Genomic DNA, 22,793 nt, shown 5'->3' on the forward strand with positions numbered 1-22,793 from the left:
TTTCACAAACAACAGAAACAATTGGCTGGTCCTATAAAATCATGCAGATATTCATAATGATGTAGAAGTAAAATTCTGATAAAAAACTGGCTCTACAGTTTGAGACTAGGAGAAAAACTTGTTCAAGCACTCAGCCTTTAAAAGTTTATTGAATCCAAACAAATATGTCGAGATTCTCGCATGGCTTCCCAAACTCTCAACAAGTAAATTGAAATTACGAATCAACAGGGTTTGAATGCATGTATCCAACCTTCAGAGTAACGTGTGGCTGAAATTGTTGTAATAACTGTGTATCTGGAAACAGATGAAGGCTACAGCATCTCTTTGAATGCCATAGTTTGACATTTTTTATAAAGTTTCTAACTGAACACAGGATATTTAGCATGAAATTAGTTCATAATTATGGTCAGACTGCAAGCATGCTTCCCCAATAAAATTGGACCATGAAAATCCAACACACAGTACCTGTTTGTTGGGATTAAAAACATTTGAGATAATTTCAATTCATTTGCAATAAGTGCACAAATAAGTATCTTTCAGAATCAATATAAAACACATTGAAAAACTTTTGGAAGAATTTTAATCCATTATATTCAGCTACCTGAAGAAGCTGAAAACTCTAATTGCAAATAGGTTGTGTCTTTAAAATATAACAGAACCAATTTTCTTAGTTTTAATCAAAATGCATTGATCCATTGCAAAAAAATGGAATTATTTTAATTTCTGTCTTTCTGGAGCTTCTTCAGCATAAACTGGTAATATGCCAAACTTTTTGAGTTACTTTACAAGTTGTGACTCCTATTTTTGTATTTCCAAGTAGCTTTAAATACTTGGTGGTTTAGCTATTGAAAAAAAAAACAGAAAAAAATTATGGAGACTATGCAGAAGCAAAATATTTTAGTGTTGAAAAAGGTTGGTGGCACCAGCACCCTCAAGCATATTTTGGTTTGATTCCCAACTTATTTTTTAGTCTCATTAACAAAATGGATTAATGCCTTTTTGGTGTTACTTATCTGTATGTAAGTAGCATATAAATTATATTTATTTTTCTCATTTAAATTGTAGAGTAATTCTTTAATTGAAATTATTGCCTCAGAATTAAGGAAGTCAAAAATTTATTTGGGAAGAATGTAGAAGTAAATGTTTCCAGAGTTTAACAATTCTTCCTTTCAATTTTGGCTGAAAATTTTCCCAAAATAAGGCCTGAATTTACAAATATTTTCTATACTTCCAATACTTTATTTTCTGAGAATCAAACATATTTCACTTACTCTGACTCAACACCTCTGAAAATTTTTACTTGCTTGGATGGAGATCACTCACTCAGTGGACCACTTGGACACATTAGCCACAACTCTGTAGAAACATTCTGAACTCTGGACATCTAAAGCAGCAGGTCAAGCAGTGCCCCAGGAGGGGCTGACTGGGCTGTGTGGCCATCACCTGCAGCCCAGGGATAATTCCAGCATAAAAGGTGGGACATTTCCAGCCGCACAAGTTTTAAATTTGTGGGCCCAGTTTCATCTCTGTTGAAGTAAACCCAGCAGTTCTCATTGTGTATAAGAGTTCATTTGTACCCTAGGCAGATAACACCAAAAGAAAAATATGGAACTGAAGGAATGATGGGCTAATCTCATCTTTAATGTGTGTACACATATTTTGTATTCCCACTTCTACCAGAAAATGTTAATACTATAGAAATTTCTGTTGCAAGAAACCTGACCAAATCAAACTTAACCATATCCTACTACATAGATCACTTATGGAAAATAGATGTATTTGTTTCCCTCAATGTATGCACCATACAACGGGACTCTAGAATAAATGAAATCCTAGGATTCCCATGCATCATTGTACATACCAACATGGTAGGGCAAATAAATTGACAAGGAAGAATAATTTTAATTCTTGTAACAATGGGAATTAGAATTTTGAGATGCATTAATGGGGAGAAAAAGAGAGATTAGGAACAGAAAGAGCACAACAGAAAACCAGTAATCACTGATTATGAAACACAGGCAATGTCCAATATGGTTCTTAGTGCACAGAAGGGATTTTCTTGGAGAAACGTGATAAAGCTATTGGCACAGCTGAAATTATATATTTTCTCTAATTGCTGTCATATTTTTTTCATCAGTAATGTACTTTAAATATGTATCATTATAATTATTAAAAGCATTATTGAGCCTGATGTATGGAGCCATGCTACAATTTTGATTTTATTTAAAGACATTTTTAAAAGAGTTATAGTATCCTTATGGCAGTGATATATACACACCAAATTAATAATTTATTTTAGCTTGATTGTATATTCTTGATACATAATCTAAGGAAAGAGGTCACCCACACCTTAAAATTCAAATTAAAAAAATTTCCTAAGTGACACCATGATAAACTTTTTTGTTGTTGTTTGGGATTTTTTTTAATCTGATGCATTTCTGGAATACATTCAACATGTATATTTGTTGTGCAGATTTGCATAAAAATGCCATTTGATCAGATTGATTTTAAAAGTGTCAAGTTTATATTTAAAACTGGATAATACTCTGGCTAGTATAAAATATAAACTAGTTATTTTGTTTTGTATTCTCTGTATAAAGTGTTTTATATTATACAGTAGCTAAGTGAATTGCACTATTGTACATGCAATGGGACTTTTGTTTTAGCTTATTCAAGGAATCCCTGGGAATGTAGTTTAATGCAATAATATTTTTTTTCAATAAAAAGGCTTACTGGTATAAAGAGTGTCAGTCATGTATTTTTAATGTAAAGCATACCAAAAGGCAGCAACCTAATAAAATGCAGAATGATGCAAACATATTCTGTATTTTAATTTCCAGAACTGAAATACATTTAATTCATTACTGTGGTTATAATCCTGAAATTTCATAGGATGTTTCCTAAAGATTTTAGTATGTGTTACAAAAGTGGGTTGTTTAAATGGAACTGAAAATAAATATTCCTTACAAAAATTATTCTATCTATGTGTTTTTTCCAAGGATTTTTAATGAATAAATATTCTCCTGAGTATTTTTATGCACTGATCAGTTTATTCGTAATTAGACATACAACTCATCTGTCAGGTTCCCCAAATAATTGTATAGCAGATCCTTTGGTAAAGAATCTAACTGTAGGATTTACAAATGTGTCATTTATTCACTTTTCAATCATTCTTTAAATCTTCAAACAGTTATGATAAGTATCACTTTATCCCACATTTTCCCTATAACCCTGAATTTTTCCAGTTTGTTTACTGCATCCTTTTCCATCTACCTTTCATTTAACTTGTTTTCTGACACAAGGCTTTTGGTTATGCAGGTACTCAGCTTCAGTGCTCCCAGAACTGCTGTTCTATTTGCAAGGCTACTTGTACCCCTCAGTGGATAGTTTCATAAGTGTCCCATCTCCAGGTGAGCACAAAGACTGAAGGAAGGTAAAAACCAGTGTCTGCATGTCTGTAGTAGATGAAACTCTGTTTTTTGAGGTGAGATGTGACAGAGGTTATATTCTGTCCAGCCTATCTGCATAGCTGGAAATACCTTGGCCAATCTCTGGGACCAAACTAATCTACCTTGCAGTGACATTTCATGACTCAGGCATTCTATAAAGTCTTGATACTGATGCAAACCCACGGTGACAAAATTGGCACTATATATCTAATTCCATTCAATTGGGTATCTAATTCCATTCAATTGTGGTTTTCCTTCTAGTCATTTTATAATAAAAACAAAATTCATAATTAGACATATAAGGAGTGTGTGTGTCTGAAGGAAATCCCCTGCAAATTAATATCTATGACATTAATGTTAGCTCAAATAGGCTTCCAGTTGAGATCAGATCCCACCTTTTGGTGCTGAGGAAATCTTTGTATAAGCCGGGGAAAAAAACAAAAACAGAAACAAAAACATAAACAAAACCAAGTCACCCACCTTGTTTTGACTGAGATATAATATGTGAATAAATGAAGTTGTCTACACCTTACTATTCCTGATAAAGTTAACTATAAAGCCAGCAAAATCCTTCCTACACTCTGGTGGGAAGTGTATTATCTTATTATGCAAACTAAGTATCTTAATATGTATTTTATACAGAAATATAAAGAATCACCATGAATGCAGCTCATTACCATCTTTCTAGACAGCAGGCACAATGTGTGCAGGAATAACAGGAATCTGCAAGTCAGTGAATTGCACTGCTGCCGTGCTGAGTTTGGGGCACACTGTTGTGATGTGCTTGAATGTTTCTCTGCCCCAGGGCTAAGGGGAATTAACTCATTAATATTTCAGGTTATGAAAATACTCTCATTCAGGACCACCAGGATGAGCTCTAAGTCCACACATTGCTTGTCTATAGAGCACGTGGTAATGTTAACATTCTTTTTATTATTCTTCAATGAACACATTATTTTCTTTAACAGAAAACACAGAAGATGCCGAACTTCCAATTACAGAAATTATAGACAGAAATAAATCTACAGTTACATTAATGGGCATTTACTTTACACATGTACAGCTTAACAGGAACCAATCTGTTTTGTGAATGTGTTTAAAAGCACTCTTGGCTGAGATGTCAAGCACTAGATACACAACTGTCTTAAAAGAAGATGCAGCCCAAACTAATTTTTTATGACCTAGCTATGAAACCCTCAAAATAAAGATAAGATTGAAAAGCGTGTTAGACTTCCATCAAAGGTATAAGCAGTTCTGCTGCCTCTACTTAAGTGCCCATCTGAAACTTATATTACACAAAAAATCAATATTTCATTCTTATGAACCAATAAAATTTTTAGACCAAATAAATTTGTCATTTGCAAATCAATAAATTAAATGTATTTATCAATTTTATATATAAAACTGTTTTGTGTACTCCAAGATGTGTATGAGTAAAATCAGCACCCTTAATAAATAAGTCATCGAGAATGGAATGAGATAATTAGTTTCAGACAGCCATAAAACAACCATTCCTATGTAAAGCAATATGTTCTATACAAAAATGCTTGAATTATAATTCACTTTCATCTTTTTTGCAAGTCATTTATGGGCTGTTTTCTGCCAGTCCCAGTGGAAAACCCTATCAAATTTATTGGAAATAGTTATGTGTGTGTGTCTTGGGGACGTGGGTGTGTCATCTGAAGGTTGTATGGTTGCCTCTAATACAAACTTGTACCCCTGACAGCTGAGAGGTGGAGCTGTGCAAACCTCAGGAACCTCAGCAAAGCCAGGTGAAGGTCTTGCACCTTGGTTGAGGTAATTCCAAGCACAAGGACAGACTGGGTGGAGAATGGATCTAGAGCACCTGTGGGGAGGAGGACTCAGGGGTGCTGGCGGGTGAGGCTGGACATGAACCAGCAGTGTGCACTGCAGCCCAGGAGGCCAAACGTGTCCTGAGCTGCATCCAAAGCAGTGTGGGCAGCAGGGCAGGGAGGGACACTGCCCTTCTGCTCTGCTCTGGTGAGAGAGACAACTCCTGGAACATGGAACACTCAGCTCTGGGGCCCTCAGCAGAAGAACATGTACCTGTTCCAAAAGGCATAGAAATTTGCAGTAAATCAAAGATGGTACAAGCAGGCAATATCATTAATCAATTGCCACATATTTTCACAGGTGAAATACAGCACTGTTCTTGAAACAGGACAGTTTTTTCTTCTATCCTTCATGCTGAGAAAGTATAAGTTGCTGAGTAAATGCTTGTCTTTCAGCTGTACAAAGCTAAAATGTTATGAATTGGAAATCCTATCAGCATCAGGGAAAGTCAAAACACTAGAAATGGTTGCTTCCTGCTTGCACCGGGATTTCTCTGACAGTATTCTTGAGAGTGCACTCCATTTCTAGTGAGTTTGCTTTCTCCAGAGAGGTGGAGCAGATACTACAGGTTTGAAGGTGGAGATGCAGAGTCTGTACTGCTTAGGTGTTTTCCCTGTTAATTTGGGTTCCAAATAAAGGCATGCAAATCCAGGGGTAGGTAACCACATTTGATCCAGGGATAGATAAACAAGTTAACACAACATGTTAACTTAGTTGCTAGTTGTCCACTGAGACAAGTTCCCATTTCTCCTAGGACTGGATTCTTCCTGTCTTATCCTCAGCATGTAACCAATGCCTGAAGTACGTAGGAGAGTTTTCAGGATTGTTTCTCTCACTCTCTCTCCCTGAGACACTTGAGGAACTGACTGTGGAGAAAAAACAATGACAATAATATGAGGTCCTTTTTAGTTTACTAGTAATATCTTGAAAGATCTCTGTGACTCAAAGCACTTAATGTTTTTATTAATATAATCTGTAATTACAGTACTGATATCTACTGCTGACAGAAGTTTAATCCCTAGCAATGAATTTTCCCACCATGAGTCCCCCTCTATTAGCTCTGTACTGTAACCACATATTTTCAAATGCTGCATTACCTGATTTTATTTTTCTTAAATGATGTGTTAGATAAACACTTGCTATATGACTTTTATTGGAAATTAAATGGGTCAGGGTGACATTTAATAATGACTCTTATTATGGAATATGATCAGAGCTTATGAGTTCAAAATAACTTTGTCTTTCATTTCAGCGCTTCCAGCCTTCACTAACTGCTCACAGGAGAGATCCTGAGATGCTCAGGGCCACTGAGGGTGCTGAAATGGGACAGGTGAGGGAAGGAAATGAGCACAAGGGCTGCCTGCAAATAATAAAGACAAAAGAGTGCAGTCTGAAGAGCAATGTCAGACTTGTGACACCTGAAGAAAAGGCTATGTTAATTCCCAAGGGTGCAGAGAACCCCAGGGAAAGGTCAGACTCATGATAGATAAAGCTGAAGAGACTTGCAAGCACAGACAAGACCTCAGAGAAGCAGCTGTAATTACTGAAGTCAATAAAATTAAGACAACCATTTCCAGTAGCTTTTTTTACTCATAGTAGGCTGTAACCTTTGCAAAAATTTTTTTTTCCAGTCAAGTCCTAGGACAAACAGCATTGGATAAAGATGAGAAATTATTAATAACTATAAGCATTCCATAATGTACACTAAGACTTGTTTAGCTACTAGTGTTTCTTCGGTTCTTTTTTAGAGATCACTCATCTGCATTTGGAAGCAAAGAAAGATAGAGACTTTTGCTATCTATTTTTAAAGTGCCACAGAGAGATTTAGCCACATAATTCCCATTATAGGCAATACATTTGAAAGACTTTGTGACCTTTAGGTTAGAATACATGGGTTAATGTGGAACCTCATTTTTTCCTAAAAGTTTTCCAGGAAATTTGCTTTAGAAATTCACAGTAGATACAGGTATGACCAGCAGGACCAGACAGATTCAAACTGAAAAATTTCCTTGGCGGCTTGGAAAACAGAAAGCACTGCAAGAAAATTATAGCACAGTCCTATCTGTCAACTCTTGTTTGAAAAGTTTTAACTTTCTCTCAGAATTTCTTTGGTCTTCAAAAATCCAGGAATAAACTCACCATGTAGCACTCCTGCTGACCAGTTTCCAGGTCTAAGCATAGAATACTCAGTACTTATGGAGAAACTTAACATGGGTCAAACACTGGTTCAGCCTTACGAGCTCTGATTACGGGACATCTGAGCCACTGTGCAAGCACTGAAATGCATAGTGGCCTGCAAACTGCCCCAGTATCTGTGTCTGGTTCCTTCCAAATCATAACCCAGTGCTCAGAGTTTTCCAGATCAGAAGCCAAAGCCACTCTTGCCTCCTGCAGGTGTGATAGAGTAGCGGGAGTACCTCGGTACTCCCTTGACACTCCGTGTTAACACATGTGCAATCAAAGCTCTCTGCATTGAGGAAATTACACAAAATTGACTCATCACATTTAGCATGCAAGAATCTGCCCATCTAAATAGGACTGTATAAAATTTAGCTGTCTACTCCTTCCTGTATTCCCCCAAAAGTGAAGAGCCCTTAACATGGGCTCATCCCACTTCACTAAGGATCTCCAGAATCACCCTTGGTAGGTGATTATCTCTCCCCTCTGAGTTTAAGAGGTGGCTGCATGGCAACTTGAGTTATTTGTTCAGGCAAAATGACAATTAAATTCATATATATTTGTACATAGTACCATATTCATTTTTTGCTTTTAATTTTTTAATTTATGCATTTTTCTTCTTTTGTTACATGCAGATAGAGATACTTGATTCATCATCAGATTGGTTGGCTTTCAGTGCGATTAATTGGTACTAAAAATTCAGTCATTAGTATTTTGTATGCCACATAAATATTCTCTACAGTATGCTTTTTTCATCAGCTTTATCTGCTAGAAATGAATGAGAGATGCAGCTTTGGAACATTTAGAAAGGTTTTCTCAAAGAAATGTGTGGGACTATCCTTGATGCGAGTCCAAAAACCCATAGTGACGAATGTAGCTAAAATGATAACCACAGAAAGAAAATGACAGGCCAAAAAAGGGAGTCTTCAAAGACTCTTCTATTGAAAACATGCAATTACTACAGTAAATAATATTCAGATCATGGTCTTTTACTCTCTGACAAACCATTAAAGCATCTTCTACAAATCCTGGGCACAGGACATGCCAGAGCATGATAGTCATAAATAGACATAAGATGATGATGTATCACGGTCTTCTTCCAGGAATCTTTATTACACAAATCTGGGGCCCAAGCAACACTGCAAAGGATATTTCTTAACCCACATTGGTCAACTCTGTACTCTTCCTGATGTTGTTCAGACCACAGGGAATAAAGGGAAAGATAGACCTGCTGCAATGCCTAGACAGCTTCACTGGAGAATGGATGCTTTTAGAAAATCTGAATTCACACTTACTAAAAGCATCCATTCTCCAGTGAATGGATCCACTCTCCAGTGCTCCAGAGTCCCCAGGGGAGCACAAGTCCTGGAACCAAATTTTCCGTGCTGTAGGGGAAGCTGAGGAAAGCTCCCAGGCTGTAGCTAATGAGAGGAATGTGCTAAGAGGGGCAGCTGCACTGCTCAGCTTGCATGGAAAAAGGCTTTAAAGGCTGAGCCTGGCCCAGCTGAGAAAAACACAGCATGGAGATCGCCAAGCAGCTTCCGAAAGCAAATTGCCCTTCAAAAGAAAGATGGCTCATGTTAACCCCCTTTAGTTAATGTGAGCTGCTGTGCTTAAATGAGCATGAAGACACAATCTAAGAGAAGGACAGCTCTCACATCCACATAAATCTCATGGTGGAGGAGGCATGTAATCAGGGCTGATTGCTATAATGTCTGCGCTTTATTGTAGATGCTGTTCTTGTATACAGACTTTCTGCTGCATTAATTCATTCAAATCCATTTTCTAACCTGGAAATATTACTTTCAGAGCTAAATAACTAGAGGTTTTACCTTTAAACTGTGACATTGAAGTATATAAAAATCCATTTAAGCAACCTACAGAGCTACTTATAAACTGAGTACAGCTGTAGCAGATGGTACTCATGCCAAGGTGGAGAAGACCTTCATACACTACATGAGACTCATTATACCTGTCTTGGAAGAATAAAAACAGCAGTTGGATGTGGCATTAGCTATAGATATCTTCAAAGCTTAAGCTGCCAAGCCATTACAGTTAGTGTCTGAAGATTAAAATTTCTCAGGTAGCTCCCATTAGGACCCAACAATTCATTGGAATGTGCTCAGAGCATGTATTACACCACATGAAGTCATATGTTTTGAAATAAGTAAGCAGAGTAATTTTCAGGCTGCTAATGCAAAGACATGTAAGCACGATAATTTCTAAAATAAGGTTCAAGCAATAGGTGTGCAACAGAAACCATGCAGAAAACTTCAAAAATCATAAATGTCAATGTCCATGTATGTGACTGTGTCTGTTTACAGACATATTTCTGCATCAGCTGAAGTAGATTTCTGTCCTCGCCCTGATCTCATAATTTGAATGACTCAACCCCTAGAGTGCATCTTCAGTCATCTAACTAAGTCTACACCTCTCACATACTGAGGGAGAATTGACTTTTGGGCCATCTTAGGGATGCTGTTGTCCAAACATGATGGGGACAAATCATAAACTCTGGTATGCTCTGCAATTCCTGGAATGTTCCAGGCTCCCACACTGTGCCATTTGCATGGTGGCAGCTGGGCCTGCTGTTGCTGCCACTTTAGGTGTGCAGAACAGACTTACTCAGAATTTAGGGATGTTTGAAATCCAAGACCAGATCCAAATTTTGCAGCTCTACTGAAGTTCTATTTTACCATCTTAAATTCACTGTGACCAGTTTAAATCCCTGTCTGCCCTGCTGAGTCCCTCAGAAGATCATGTTTTTCACCTGAATAATCCTTTAACACAGACATCCACTGATTCCATCTCTCACTTTCTAGTGTAAATTGTCATAAAGCAAAAATATACAGTATTTTAATTCTATACTTAAAATACAAACTGCCAGCTTCTGTCACATTGTGGCCCTAAGGGCTTTTAGGATCAGACTGCTACTGCCAGAAATAGGATGCTGCAATTGAATCTGTTTTTATGTTCTACTATATCAGGCTTCCAAGTTGGGCACATTTACATGTACATTTGATGACATCTAATGTATGTATACAGCTACAATAAAATTTGCATGATGGTAACTGATCACATGCAGGCTTTGATGGGTTCCTTTCCTTCTGCTAAGCTCCACATATCTTATTGAATTTCTGCATCAGTTCACATCCTGGATCAGAGTGATGCACACATCATATATCTGTGGGTAAGTACAAATATACACTTTTCTATGTCATCAACCATAAATCAACTATGTGTGATAGCTAAAATTATGCTGCTATATATTAGTTGTCAGATGAAAATAATATTTTCCATTGCTTTTTTTATACCATTTCTGATCTCAATTAAATACAGACTAATCACGTTCATCTGTATTGTGTCAGGGAGTAGAAGTGTTGTTTTAGACTGTGTGTTTGAAGGTATTTGTGTTAGAGACAGCAATATAGATTGGCAGGAAAAATTCACTGACCTAGTACTAAGGCATTATAATGAATCTGCTGCTCACTGACATTAAACAATAAATACAAGAAACAATAGAATTAAGAATTCTTATTTAAAAGTAGAAAAACAAGCTTAACTTGTTCTCATAGGAATCTTAATAGTTTCCCTTTCACTGTAGGTAATCATTGGAGAGGGTTGCCTATGAAGAGGCACTTTAAGTGAGCTCTGAACCTACTACTTAAAGCAGAGCAAAGGATCTTCCTTAGCTTCTGCAGAAGAATAAATAATTAAGTGGCACATTTCTGCTCAATAAACAAAACTGTAATGAATTTAAAGGAAATTACAGATTTTATCATCTTCTGCAAAGTCTTACAATAAGCATCTGGGTTTTGCTGTCATGCAGATTATTGATGGCCCAAACTTATTAAGCTTTCCGGTTGCTTTGTTCACACAAGTAAATCAGCACAGCAGAAGGAATTAAAAATAGCACTAAAATAATTTTCTATTGTTTTACTGAAATGCTTTATGAATGCTTATATCTTATGGGCAGATGGAACAATTCTAAGGTCTTATTTTCCAAAGGTATCTCATTATTTTATTGCTCATGAAAACTCCCTTCCTTTCACAACTACTCAGCAAAGAAAGATTTTGCTACGTGCTGTGAACTACTAAGGATGACTTCCAAGGAGCAGAAAAAGATAAAAATATAAATAAATAACTACCTCACAATGGTAATGCCTTGATGGCACTTCTGATATTTTTTCATTGTTCCAGATGTCACACGTGAACCAAAATTTCACCCAAGTAATTTTACTTTAAAATTAAAAACATTTTAAAAACATTTAAAGACATAAAGCATTTTAAAAACATTTTTTTAACCTAACACATATGAATACACTGGAAGTTAAAATTAACAAAACATTGGTGGAGGCAGGGGTTAGGGGTTGTGCAAGCAATTCTGTTTAAGAAGAGGCTACTTAATACAAGTTATTTCATTAGCTGCTCAAAAATCATATTCTTCTTTGAGTACTTTTTCAAATACAACTCACCATTATATCTGAAAATTTTCATTTTCTTCCCTCAAGGACATGGCTAAACTTGGGCTTTTTATTTAATTTCCAGAAGATATACTGCTTCAGCAGGAACCTTCCTGCTCCAATGATGATGACATGATGAACAATATACCTGAAAGCTGTTGGCTGAAGTATGGATTCCTAAAACATGGAAATTAACCACTCAAATACAAGGAGGAGGCTGGAAAATAACTCTGCAGGTTAAAAACAGCACTGAAGCCCCACGGCAGTGAAGAGTTTCTCTTACAGAAAAGGTTCCTCACTCTAATAGGTACTATGTCTTCCCTTCCACTATTTCAGCTCTTAAACCTAATTTTATACTATTTTCTTGATCTGTGTCCATCTCTTCTAACTATCATAACAGTATCCTATCTGAACCTTCTGTCCCTTGTTATTTCTGATTCTATTACTCTGTGACATTTTGCTATATATTTTCATTCCCTTTAAGTCTCCACCAAAGTAATATGACTCCAGACACAAGGCCTCTCAAGAACTGGACTATTTGTCTTCTCTAGAGAGAAGGCTGTAGCAACTGAGCAAGTGACCAGGTATTGCAAAACCAGTGATGTGTAGAAGCGAGAAGATCCTTGGCACGGCATTAAAAAGGTCATAGGAACCCACCTCCAGCAGAGGTGCTTTTATACTCAGGAGTCCTTTTTCATTTCTTGCATCAGCAGCCAACCCAAGCCTGGACTGGGACTTGTGGTTTACTCGTATCTGGACTCTTGACGTGATAGATGAGAGGATAATCTTTCTGCATTCAGTTTACTCTGATCCTGTCTACCAGTCTTTCTCCTGGGAAAAAAATCACTGAATGGAGTATGTACCTTTAAATAAAAGGATTAAAAGACGGAGAGAATCAAAGACCTTATTTCTTGAAAAAGAGAAAAGTAATTTTTTTTCTTCTGCAGTGTCTTTGTTACCAATGGCACTTTGCATGAAATTATGGACTGTCCCTCTTTCCTTATTTAGCTAGTACAGGAGTGCATTGAGCTGTTCTGTGTCACACTGCAGTGTGCTGTACCTGTAGGATGGCACCAAAGAATATGATTCAAGGTGGCATTTTTCTCTAGGCTCACTGCCAGTGTCTCAGACAAGCATGCACTAATCACAGAATATTTGAGCTATATGCACATGAAGTGCAGCCTTGAAACTAGTGAGAAATAGTGAGAAAGAAGTGAGAAACACCTCTTTGTTTAGAGGTGCTTTAGAGACACTAAGACCATCTGTTTTCTTTGAATTTGGATGGTCAGTTGACAGCTTTCTACATGTTTGTATGCATACAGTTTTCCAGTTTCCTAAAAAGTAGCTTATTAAAGAACAAGATATCATAGACCAAATCCACATAATTCTTGCTGAAGATGCAATTTTTGAGATAATGCCCTGATACATAGGCCAGAACAGTGGCTCTTTTGTCTCAGTTTTATCAAAAAGGTTATACTTGTTACTATTCTCTGTTCAACATAAAAACACAGTCTGGCTTTTTACTCTCTATTATTCTCCTTGCAGGGAAATGAGTACATAAGGTGAAGTCACCAGTTTTAGTTTCTATCACACTCTGAGAGCAAAGTCACATATCTTTAAGGGAAAAGAAAAAAAAAAAAAGAAAAAGAAACATGGAAGCCGGAAAGAAAGTAGCAGGTAAGCAAAGCACCACCGTGTTTTTACGTGGGATATATTTTATTTCAGTGCAGAATAAACCCATGGCTACTCATGAGGCCAGAGCCAGCAGCTGAAAGAAGTATATTTCCACTATGTACAATAGGGGAAATATTTATTTATTTTCAAATATAAGTTCCCCATCTAAACTCACAACTTTTTATATTAAAATGTTAAACATTATAAACTGAGGTCAAAAATCTCTTGTCTTTGTACTTTACTCTTAGGAAGCCAGGGTTAGCGGTTCTAATCTGGCTTTCCTGGGGTGAATCATCCATAATGTTCTGCAGCTTTCTGGATTGTGCAAACATTCATATTCTGAGAGCAAACAATTTTATTGCTGCAGTACAGCACAAGGCAGAGACACCATCTTAGATCCAGAACAAATCTCTCTGTTCACTGCATTTTCACCAAATATGCAAACAGGAGAGGCCTGGCAGGAGGGAAACAAGTGTTTTTAAATAGTTCTGAAGAATCAAAGTGCTTGGTGGAACCCTTGTGCCCTAGGTTAGCTGACCCATCTAACTCCTTTGGGCCAGCCGACGTTGCTGCTCCTAGTAAGGAGTTTAGATATGATCATTTCAGCTTGAAGAGACAAGATAACAGCCTGTCAGTGATGGCAAAAGTTAATTCAACAGAATACGTGAGGGATGTGGCTAGGTGATGTCATAGTTCTCAAATAATTACTCTTCCGTTCACACATAGGTCACCTTGCCTGTATAAACTTCAATGATCAAATCATTGTTACTTTCCGTGTATTTTTTTTTAATTATTACTCATTATAAAGTGGATGCATACACTGAACCTGGCTTGCCAGTCAATTAATTTGTCAAAGAGTTTTCCATTTGCTACATGTATGAGCAGCCGTCTCCTACAGCAATCAAATTTAAGAACTGAAGCAACAACAACGAAAATATTTCATACCCCAAGCATACAAAATGAAAATTTGTACTACTAGTTCTTAATTAACATTTCTGTAATTGTGCAAACTTATCTAACACAAGAAAAACTGTGGAAAATATAATGGGATCAGGATTTTGTCTAGGAAAAAAGTAAGAGTGGAATTCCAAGATGTAAAAAGAAAATAATGTATATTTCTGCAAAGTATCCCACCTGCCACTGAGCACTGCTGTGGTTTCAGAGTCTGAACACTGTGAGTCATTGACCCTTGGCACATACCTGAAAGGCAGGCAGCCAAGGAGCACAGGTGGATATATACTGATAAAACCATAGCATGGTTTGGGTTGGAAGGGACCTTAAACATCATCTGGTTCCAACCCCCCTGCCATTGGCTAACCTGACTTCCACTAAACCAGGTTACTCAGAGACCCATCCAGCCTGGGCTTGAACACTTCCAGGGATAGGGCATCCACAGCTTCTCTGGGAAATCTGTTGCACTGTATCACCATCTTCATAGTCAAGAATTTCTTCCTAATATCTAATCTAAATCTGGCAAATTCTGTGGTCATATGAAATAATTTTCCTCTGACAGAATTTCTGTGTCTTAATGATCCCCACAGAGGCTGAGAACTCAGGCGCATTTCTATGCAATCTACTCCCATCTCTTTTGCCAGCCTCCTGCGGACTTCCAACTGCGTATGGGAGGTCCTTGTGGACCCACTCCTGTTGCATTTTGGGAAGATTATAAGTGCCCTGTTCGTGTGCAGTCTGATGCAGTGTGTGGATTTTTTATAGCTATGACAAATAGGAGAGGCACATGATTTTCTAGGGACAGTGGCTGCTTCCACCTCTAGTTAATTTGACTGAGAACTGCAAGAGGGGGTGGGAAAATAAGGGTCCAGTAAGCCCTTCTGCACTAAATGGTTAGAGGATGGCTGCCTGTAAGGTTGATGTTAAAGAAGATATACACACAGTCCTTTACCTGGAAATGAACTTAAGTGGCATATTTGCTACATGCTGTTGCCTTCTAGATTTGCAAGCTGTTGTTTCTGAAGTTGTCAGGTAGAACACATTTAATGTATGACTAAACCTCATCCATGCAGTTTTAGATCAGTTGTTTCTGTGAATACTTTCTCTTTCCTACTGCACTGATGCTCAGATCTCTGTGCTACAACAGACTGGGCACTGCCATTCCAGTGCTCACTGACACCAGAGCAACAGAGCCAGCTCTCTCACTTCTGCACATAACAGCCTTTCAAGGCTCAGGCATTGTCTCTAGGGCTCTCAAAAGCACACAGCATGGGAAGCCAGAATTAGCCAGATAGCAAGGAAGACACCTGACATCAAGTGGAAATGAAAAAGGAAAATCTAATGACCACAGGGTCAGAAGCTCAGTGATTTAATGGTATTCTCCAAGTGCCCATCTTGTTACAGATGGGTAATTGCTGTTAGAACAACATGGCTAACACTTTATTTTTCCTATAGGAGATAATTACTTTGATTGAAAATACTGGCTGTCAGACAATGGAATACCTACTGCAACAGCTGCAGACCAGGAATGGACAGCTGCATTTGTCTTGTAGCGGTGCTAATCAGGTGCCTGCAACTGCCAGATCTTTGACTGAGGTTGAGGTGACAGGTTGCCATCATGCTTTTGAGGTCTTCTTTCCTCTTTACTGATTGCTTTACCTCAGTTCCTCCCTCATTTTTTAAGACTCCAAAACACATTATTGGCAGTGACAGCAAATACAGAGAAGAGAAACTGCCAGACAATCAACTGATATAAATTAATGTACTATTTTAGCCAGCTGAGCTTTTTAAATATATGCAAGATGAACAAAATTAACCCCAAATCTGATCAAATGCTAATTAGCATTTGATACTACCTGCAATGATTATGTGTAAATCCACAAAGGAAATAGCAGACTAGACTAACCTATCATGCTCAGGTTAACACTTGTCAACTACCCAGGGTCCATTCTCAGCTAAGATAGACATTTTAAACATGCACTTTTTGCTGGCTGAGTTCACTATATTTTCAAGCATAATAAAAGAACCAATAAATACTTTTTATAAGCTGGGTGGAAATGATGAAAGAAATAAACCATTTCTACAAATAATATGCGTTGTACTGAAGAATTTTGTAATATAAAAAATTGGATGAACATCAAGGGCAAAAATAACATCAGCTTAATCATTACAGTGACAAGCTAAATTTGATGTCAAAGGCCTTCATAGAGGCTGTCCTCGAAATGAGCAGCAAGTTTTCTCTAAAGGCCTTGTGGAAGTATGGGCTTATTCACTGTACATAATTGTTTCCCTAGAATAGAAATCTCCAGGGAGGATTAGCTTTATCAACTGTAACCACAGCTATATAGTCTTATGCCTTTCTTCTACTCATAGGTGGAGTGCTGTTTAAATTTATCTAGTTTGGCCCTATAGTATAATGATGAATCATGCTTAGAAATAAGGATGTGTGCTGGTATTGACTAGAGTAGAGTTCATTTTCTTCGCAGTAGCTGCTATGGGGCTGTCTTTTGATTTTTTGTTGGTAACAGTGGGATATTTTCATTGTTGCTGAGCAGCACTTGTACTGAGTCAGGGCCCTTTCTGCTTCTCACCCCACCAGCAAGTGGATTGGGAGGGCACGAGAAGTTGGGAAGGGACACAGCTGGGACAGCTGAGTCAGCTGAACCAGGGGATATTCCAGACCATTTGGCATCATGCTCAGCATGGAACACAGCAGTGGGATGTTAGGAGTGATGATGTTTTTCTTCCCAAGTCACTGTTACATATGATGAAGCTGTGCTTACCTGGGGATGGCTTAACAACTGCCTACCCATGTGAAGTGCTGAATTCATTAATTGCTTGTTTTGTTTTGCTTGCATGTGCAGCTTTTGCTTTCCCTATTAAACTGTCTTTCTCTCAACCCACAAGTTTTCTTACTTTTATTCTTGCAGTTCTCTTCTCCATCCCAACACGGGGTGGGGGTGAGCAATCAACTGCTTAGGGCTGAGCTGCTGTCTGGGGTTAAATCATGAGAGCAAGAGAATTCGTAAGGACAGGCAATCTGTACTTTGAGAACTTTATAGAAATGTTTCTCTTATCACAGACTCAGCAATCTGAATTATTTTTATTATTTTAAAGTACAGTATGAAGCAAGACTAGAAGACAGGCAGTCAAATAATAATTTGTAAGGAACTGAAGAGGAACCTTGAAGAGTCAGTTAAGATTTGCTGCAGATGACAATAAAGTTATGAATTTATTACAGTTAAATTGCATTTCTCAGCATCCTAGACATTGCCAAAAGACAGATATGACACTTGAAATGCGGTATAACCTGGTGGCAATTACATTAATGTAGCACAACCAGAAAAGTACATATTTATTATTTGCCCTGCACTTTACTATTCTGTTTTCTTCCTTACCCAGCTGCATCCAAAACTTTGAAGCCCTTGAAGAGCCGACAGTGAAGAGCAGGTATTTCTTCACTGTGAATCTAACATAGTTGTCATCCACTTCAGAGGACTTAGATGCCTCATTCTCTTCTGAAATTCCTAAAAAACCTGGATGACAGATTTATGGAACAAGTCCTAAGGGAGGCAACTGAGAAAGATGCCCTGCTTGATCTGCTGCTTGTCAACAGAGTGGATTTTGTGAGTGGAGTGGAGATTGGCAGCTGTCTTGGCCACAGTAACCAAGAAGAAATCGAGCTAAAATCTCTGTTAACAGGAGGAAAAATGCCAGCAAAACCTCAGCTCTGGATATGAGGAGAGCAGACTTCAGGTTTCTCAGGCAATTAGTAAGTAAGGCCCCTGGGAATACAATTTTGCAGATGCTGCAGCCCATCAGTGATGGTGACTTTTTAAACATCATTTTCTGAGGGCTCAGGAGCAGGCAATTCCCAAAAGTCAGAAGTAAAGCAGGTGAGGCAGAAGGCCAGCTTGGCCGAACAGGAATCTTCTCTTGGAAATAAGGCAAAAAGGAAGGTGCATACCCGGTGAAAAACAGGGCCAGGTAATGTGGCAAGGATACAGAGATACCATAGAGAGGAAATTCAGGCAACCAAACCTGGAGCCAAAGCTGGCCAAAACTGTGGGGGACAATAAAAAGATTTTTCAAATATATCAATGGCATCAGGCACTGCAAAATTAATATCAGCTCACTACAGGATGGTCTCCTCACAATCAAGGACATGGACAAGGCAAAGGTTTAACATATTCTTTGCCTCTGCCATCAACACCAGATGCACTAAGGGGTGGTCTCAGTGCCCTGAGTTGGAAAACCATGACTGCAGGAATGATAAATTCCCAGTCAGCCTGGGGCTCCAGCTGAATCCCTACAAATCCATGGAGCCTGATGATCTGAAGCAAACACAGCTTCATGAGATCAAAGTCCTGCTTATTAAACCTGATTTCCTTTTATGACAAGATATCCCACCTAGCTGTCCAAGAGGAGACAGTTGATGTAGTCTTTTTGGATTTCAACAAAGCTTTTGATACTGTCTCTGTGTTCTTCTACACAAAATGTCCAGTTCACAGCTGGATAAACACATCAGATGATGGGTGTGCAGCTGGCTCAGGGTTCAGGCACAAAGGGTTACAGTGAATGGGGTGACATCAGACTGATGACATGTCACTAGTGGAGTTCTGCAGGGCTCCATCCTCAGCCCTCTGCTTTTCAACATCCTCATCAATTACTTGAATGCAGGACTGGAAGGGACACTAAGCAGGTTTTCAGATGATACAAAACTGGCAGGAGCTGGTGCAGAGGCCCTGCAGAGACACCTCAGCAATTCAGAGGGCTGGGTAGCCACCAACCATATGGAGCTCAGCAAGGGACAATACTGGATTCTGCACCTGGGGCAACCCTGGATGTACAGACAGACTTGGGAATGAGATGCTGGAAAGCAGTGCCACAGAAAGAGACCTGGGGTTCCTGGTTGATGGAAAATTGACTATAAATCAGCAGTGCCCTGGCAGGCAGGAGGGCCCGCCATGTCCTGGGGGCATCAGGCCCAGCATCGACAGCCGGCAAGGGAGGGATTGTCCCTCTGCACTGGGGCGGCCTCACCTCCAGTGCTGGGGGCAGCTCTGGGTGCCACAATACAAAACAGACTTTAAGCAATTAAAGACCATCGAAAGGTGGGCTAAAAAGATGACATATTAGGAGTGGCTGAGGTCACTTGGTCTGTTCAGCCTGGAGGAGACTGAGGGGAGACCTCCCTGCAGTCTAGAACTTCCTTGTGAGGGGAGGAGGAGAGGAAGGCCTGATTTCTTCTCTGTGATGACCAGTGACAGGGCCTGAGGGAATGTGCCATGGGAGGTTTAGGTTGGAAATTAGGAAAATGTTCTTCACCCCAAGGCTGGTTAGGTACTGGAACAGTCTGCGCAGGGAAGTAGCCAGAGCACCAGCCTGACAGGGTTCAAGATGTGTTAGGACAATACTCTTGAACACATGGTGCGGCGCTTGGGGATGGCACTGCGCAGGACCAGGAGATGGACTTGATGACCTGGGGGGATCCCTTCAAGCTCAGCATATTCTGTGGCTCTGTGAGATGTAATCCAGTATGAAGCAAAATCTTGTTGCATGACACTGAGAGTGGAGCATGCTCTAACCAAAACTAGCCCTTGGGATTATGTTGCAGAGAAATAAAGATACCCAAGTTTAATTATCCTTCCTCCTCCTTACAAATAATTTGAAAACCAATTCATAGAGCATATTACTGCCGTATGGCCCTTGGGATACTTTCCTTGTTCCTCATTTCTTCATCATAATATTCTTTTATAATTACAGCAGGAAGCTGCCTCTATTGCTCAACATCAGCTCTCCACAAGAAATGTAAAATTAGGACCGTCCAGGGAGGAGAACAAGAAGGATTCAGACAGATATTTAAATATGTTTACTTAATAAAGGCGTATTTTGGTGCACCCAGATGTATCCCAGTATAGGGTTAGGTTTGCACAGCAAAGAGGAAGGGTAGGATTTCATCCTTCTGTTTTCAGGTAAGTCTCCAGAAGACTGTGTGGTATATTGCCATTGGGAGAGGCCTCTAAGAGGTCAGGTGTAGTTGGGAAAGCAAGGGAGGGACACACTTAACACAATTTCACCAAGGACGTGGCTCACCTGGACATAGTCATTAGGGTTTCCTGGTGAAATGGCTCAAGAGGGGAAAGACAAAACTAAAGGAAGAAGAATCAAAAGCCTGTAATATTTCCATGAGGAAACACTGAAATACAGTGAGTGTGTCTATGGAATGAGTTTCAAATCCTGGGCTGCTAATGAGGCCAGACCACCTACATTTTTTGCTATCAAAGCAGGTGTTTTTCTCTGAGTTAGGGGACAAAGCTGAGGTGCTCTAACATGGGTGCCTGATTTGATATCCACACTGCTATTGGTTGACCAGGTGTCAGCAGTGACAGTGAGCTGTGAGGATTTGTGAGGGAATTTTGAATGAGTCAGAGACAGGACTTCTGATCTGTTTTTCTTATCTTCTACATAGGCAGGAAGGGTGAGTTTGGCTCACATCTTCACCTCATGGCTCAGAAGGTCCTAAGTTACAAGACCTAGTTACAAGCCCTTATAAGGATTTATTAACCAATAAAACATTGCCAACAAGAATATTTATGCTTTTGACCCAATCCTTAAATATTTCATCTTATGGACTCATGCTGCAGTGTAAGCTTTCTTAGCCAATCTTGTTATGACACACAAACCTACAGTCCTGTACTCTAAAACTCTAAGCTTTCCTCTACTTAGCTTAATGTGTCTCTGCTTTAAACTATAAATCCACATTCTTGCTTCTAGCACCAAAGTTGGAAGCCTTTCCCAAGGTCTCAGACCAAATCCTGTGTTTAATTCTAAGCTTCAGCTTAGAGGCCCAAAGTTCTGAGAATTCCCTACATTTTGGATTCCAACTCTGAACCATCACTGCTCACCTTGAGATGAACTGCTAACCAGCCATGCACTCCCCACCAGAGACACAATTCGGGTGAATGAAGCTATTTCAGATGCTCAAGGGAACTCCTGTTCTCAAGCTACTGTCCCAAGGACAAGAGCTGCTGTGTTATATCTGACAAGGTTCTCCTGGTGCCTTGGATGCAGACATTAAAGACCTACCTAGGTCCTTGTTTTTCACTTGTGAGCTGTAGGAATGGTATTAACATGACATATTAATCTGAGTCTTCTTTTTCATGATAGATACTCCAGGAATGAATACTCCAGACTTCAAGACCCATTTGCTTTCTCAGGTTCAAGCACAGGTTTCCTAGACCATGCTTGAGACAAGTGAGATGTAGAAGACGTCACAGACTCAGAAGCTGAACATGTCTTCAAAATTAAAATTTTGGGGGCTTATTCTTTGGGCACTGTGTGTCAGCTGTGGGAGCTGAACAGATGGGGAAAACAGATGGTCTGGGCTTCCCTGCACGGGATTATTTTGCACAATAGTTGTCCCAGATTCCAGAAACAAAGCAATTCAGAGGTTGTCCTCTTACCTGTGTAAGTGCTGAGGCAGACACACACATGTTGTACAAGCCTAGTCAGAAATAGAAATTTGCCTGGCACACAAGATGTGAAGTACAATTGTTTCCATTAGTATTTCTAAAAGAAATCATTTCATGAAAATGCTTTGCCTTTTCTAGATCTCACTCTTCCTGTTAAAAGGTTCCATTTCTCTATAAAAGGTCAAACGAGACCCAGTATAATACCCTCATCAGAGATCAGGAGATAAAAGAAAATCAAATTTCCACTAGCAAACAATAGGATGAATGGCACAGCTATCTAAGTTGTGGCTCAAAATATGTGGGTCAAAGTTACCTATGAGAAACATCTGTTTTAATAATAGTACATGTTGCAGGCAATATGGAACCCAAAACTAGATTTATAAGTCATTAAACATTTCAGTTTGTTTCTAAATTAACAACCAATTTTGCATATAATCTCTTCCACCACAATATTTTGTTTTATTAATGTAGTGGTTGATACTTAAAGATTTAGAAGCAGTGATTTCAACACCATTTTATTTGGTTACACAAAGATATTTATTTTAAAATAAATGAATTCTAAATAAGTTCTAAATAAATTCTAAGGGCTTAGAACTAATTAGAAAACTACTTTTCTCTATAAAATTTAGTGGTTTTATCGAAAAATGAAAACATAAAAAGACTAAAGCTTATAAAGCAAATATTTTGATTCCAAATGAAGCTGTGATTTTCTAGTCTTTCTCTTCTCTTCCATCAGCAAAGTTCTTCAT

The sequence above is a fragment of the Ammospiza caudacuta genome, chromosome 1 (genome assembly GCF_027887145.1).
Source record: "Ammospiza caudacuta isolate bAmmCau1 chromosome 1, bAmmCau1.pri, whole genome shotgun sequence".
Classification (NCBI taxonomy): Eukaryota; Metazoa; Chordata; class Aves; order Passeriformes; family Passerellidae; genus Ammospiza; species Ammospiza caudacuta.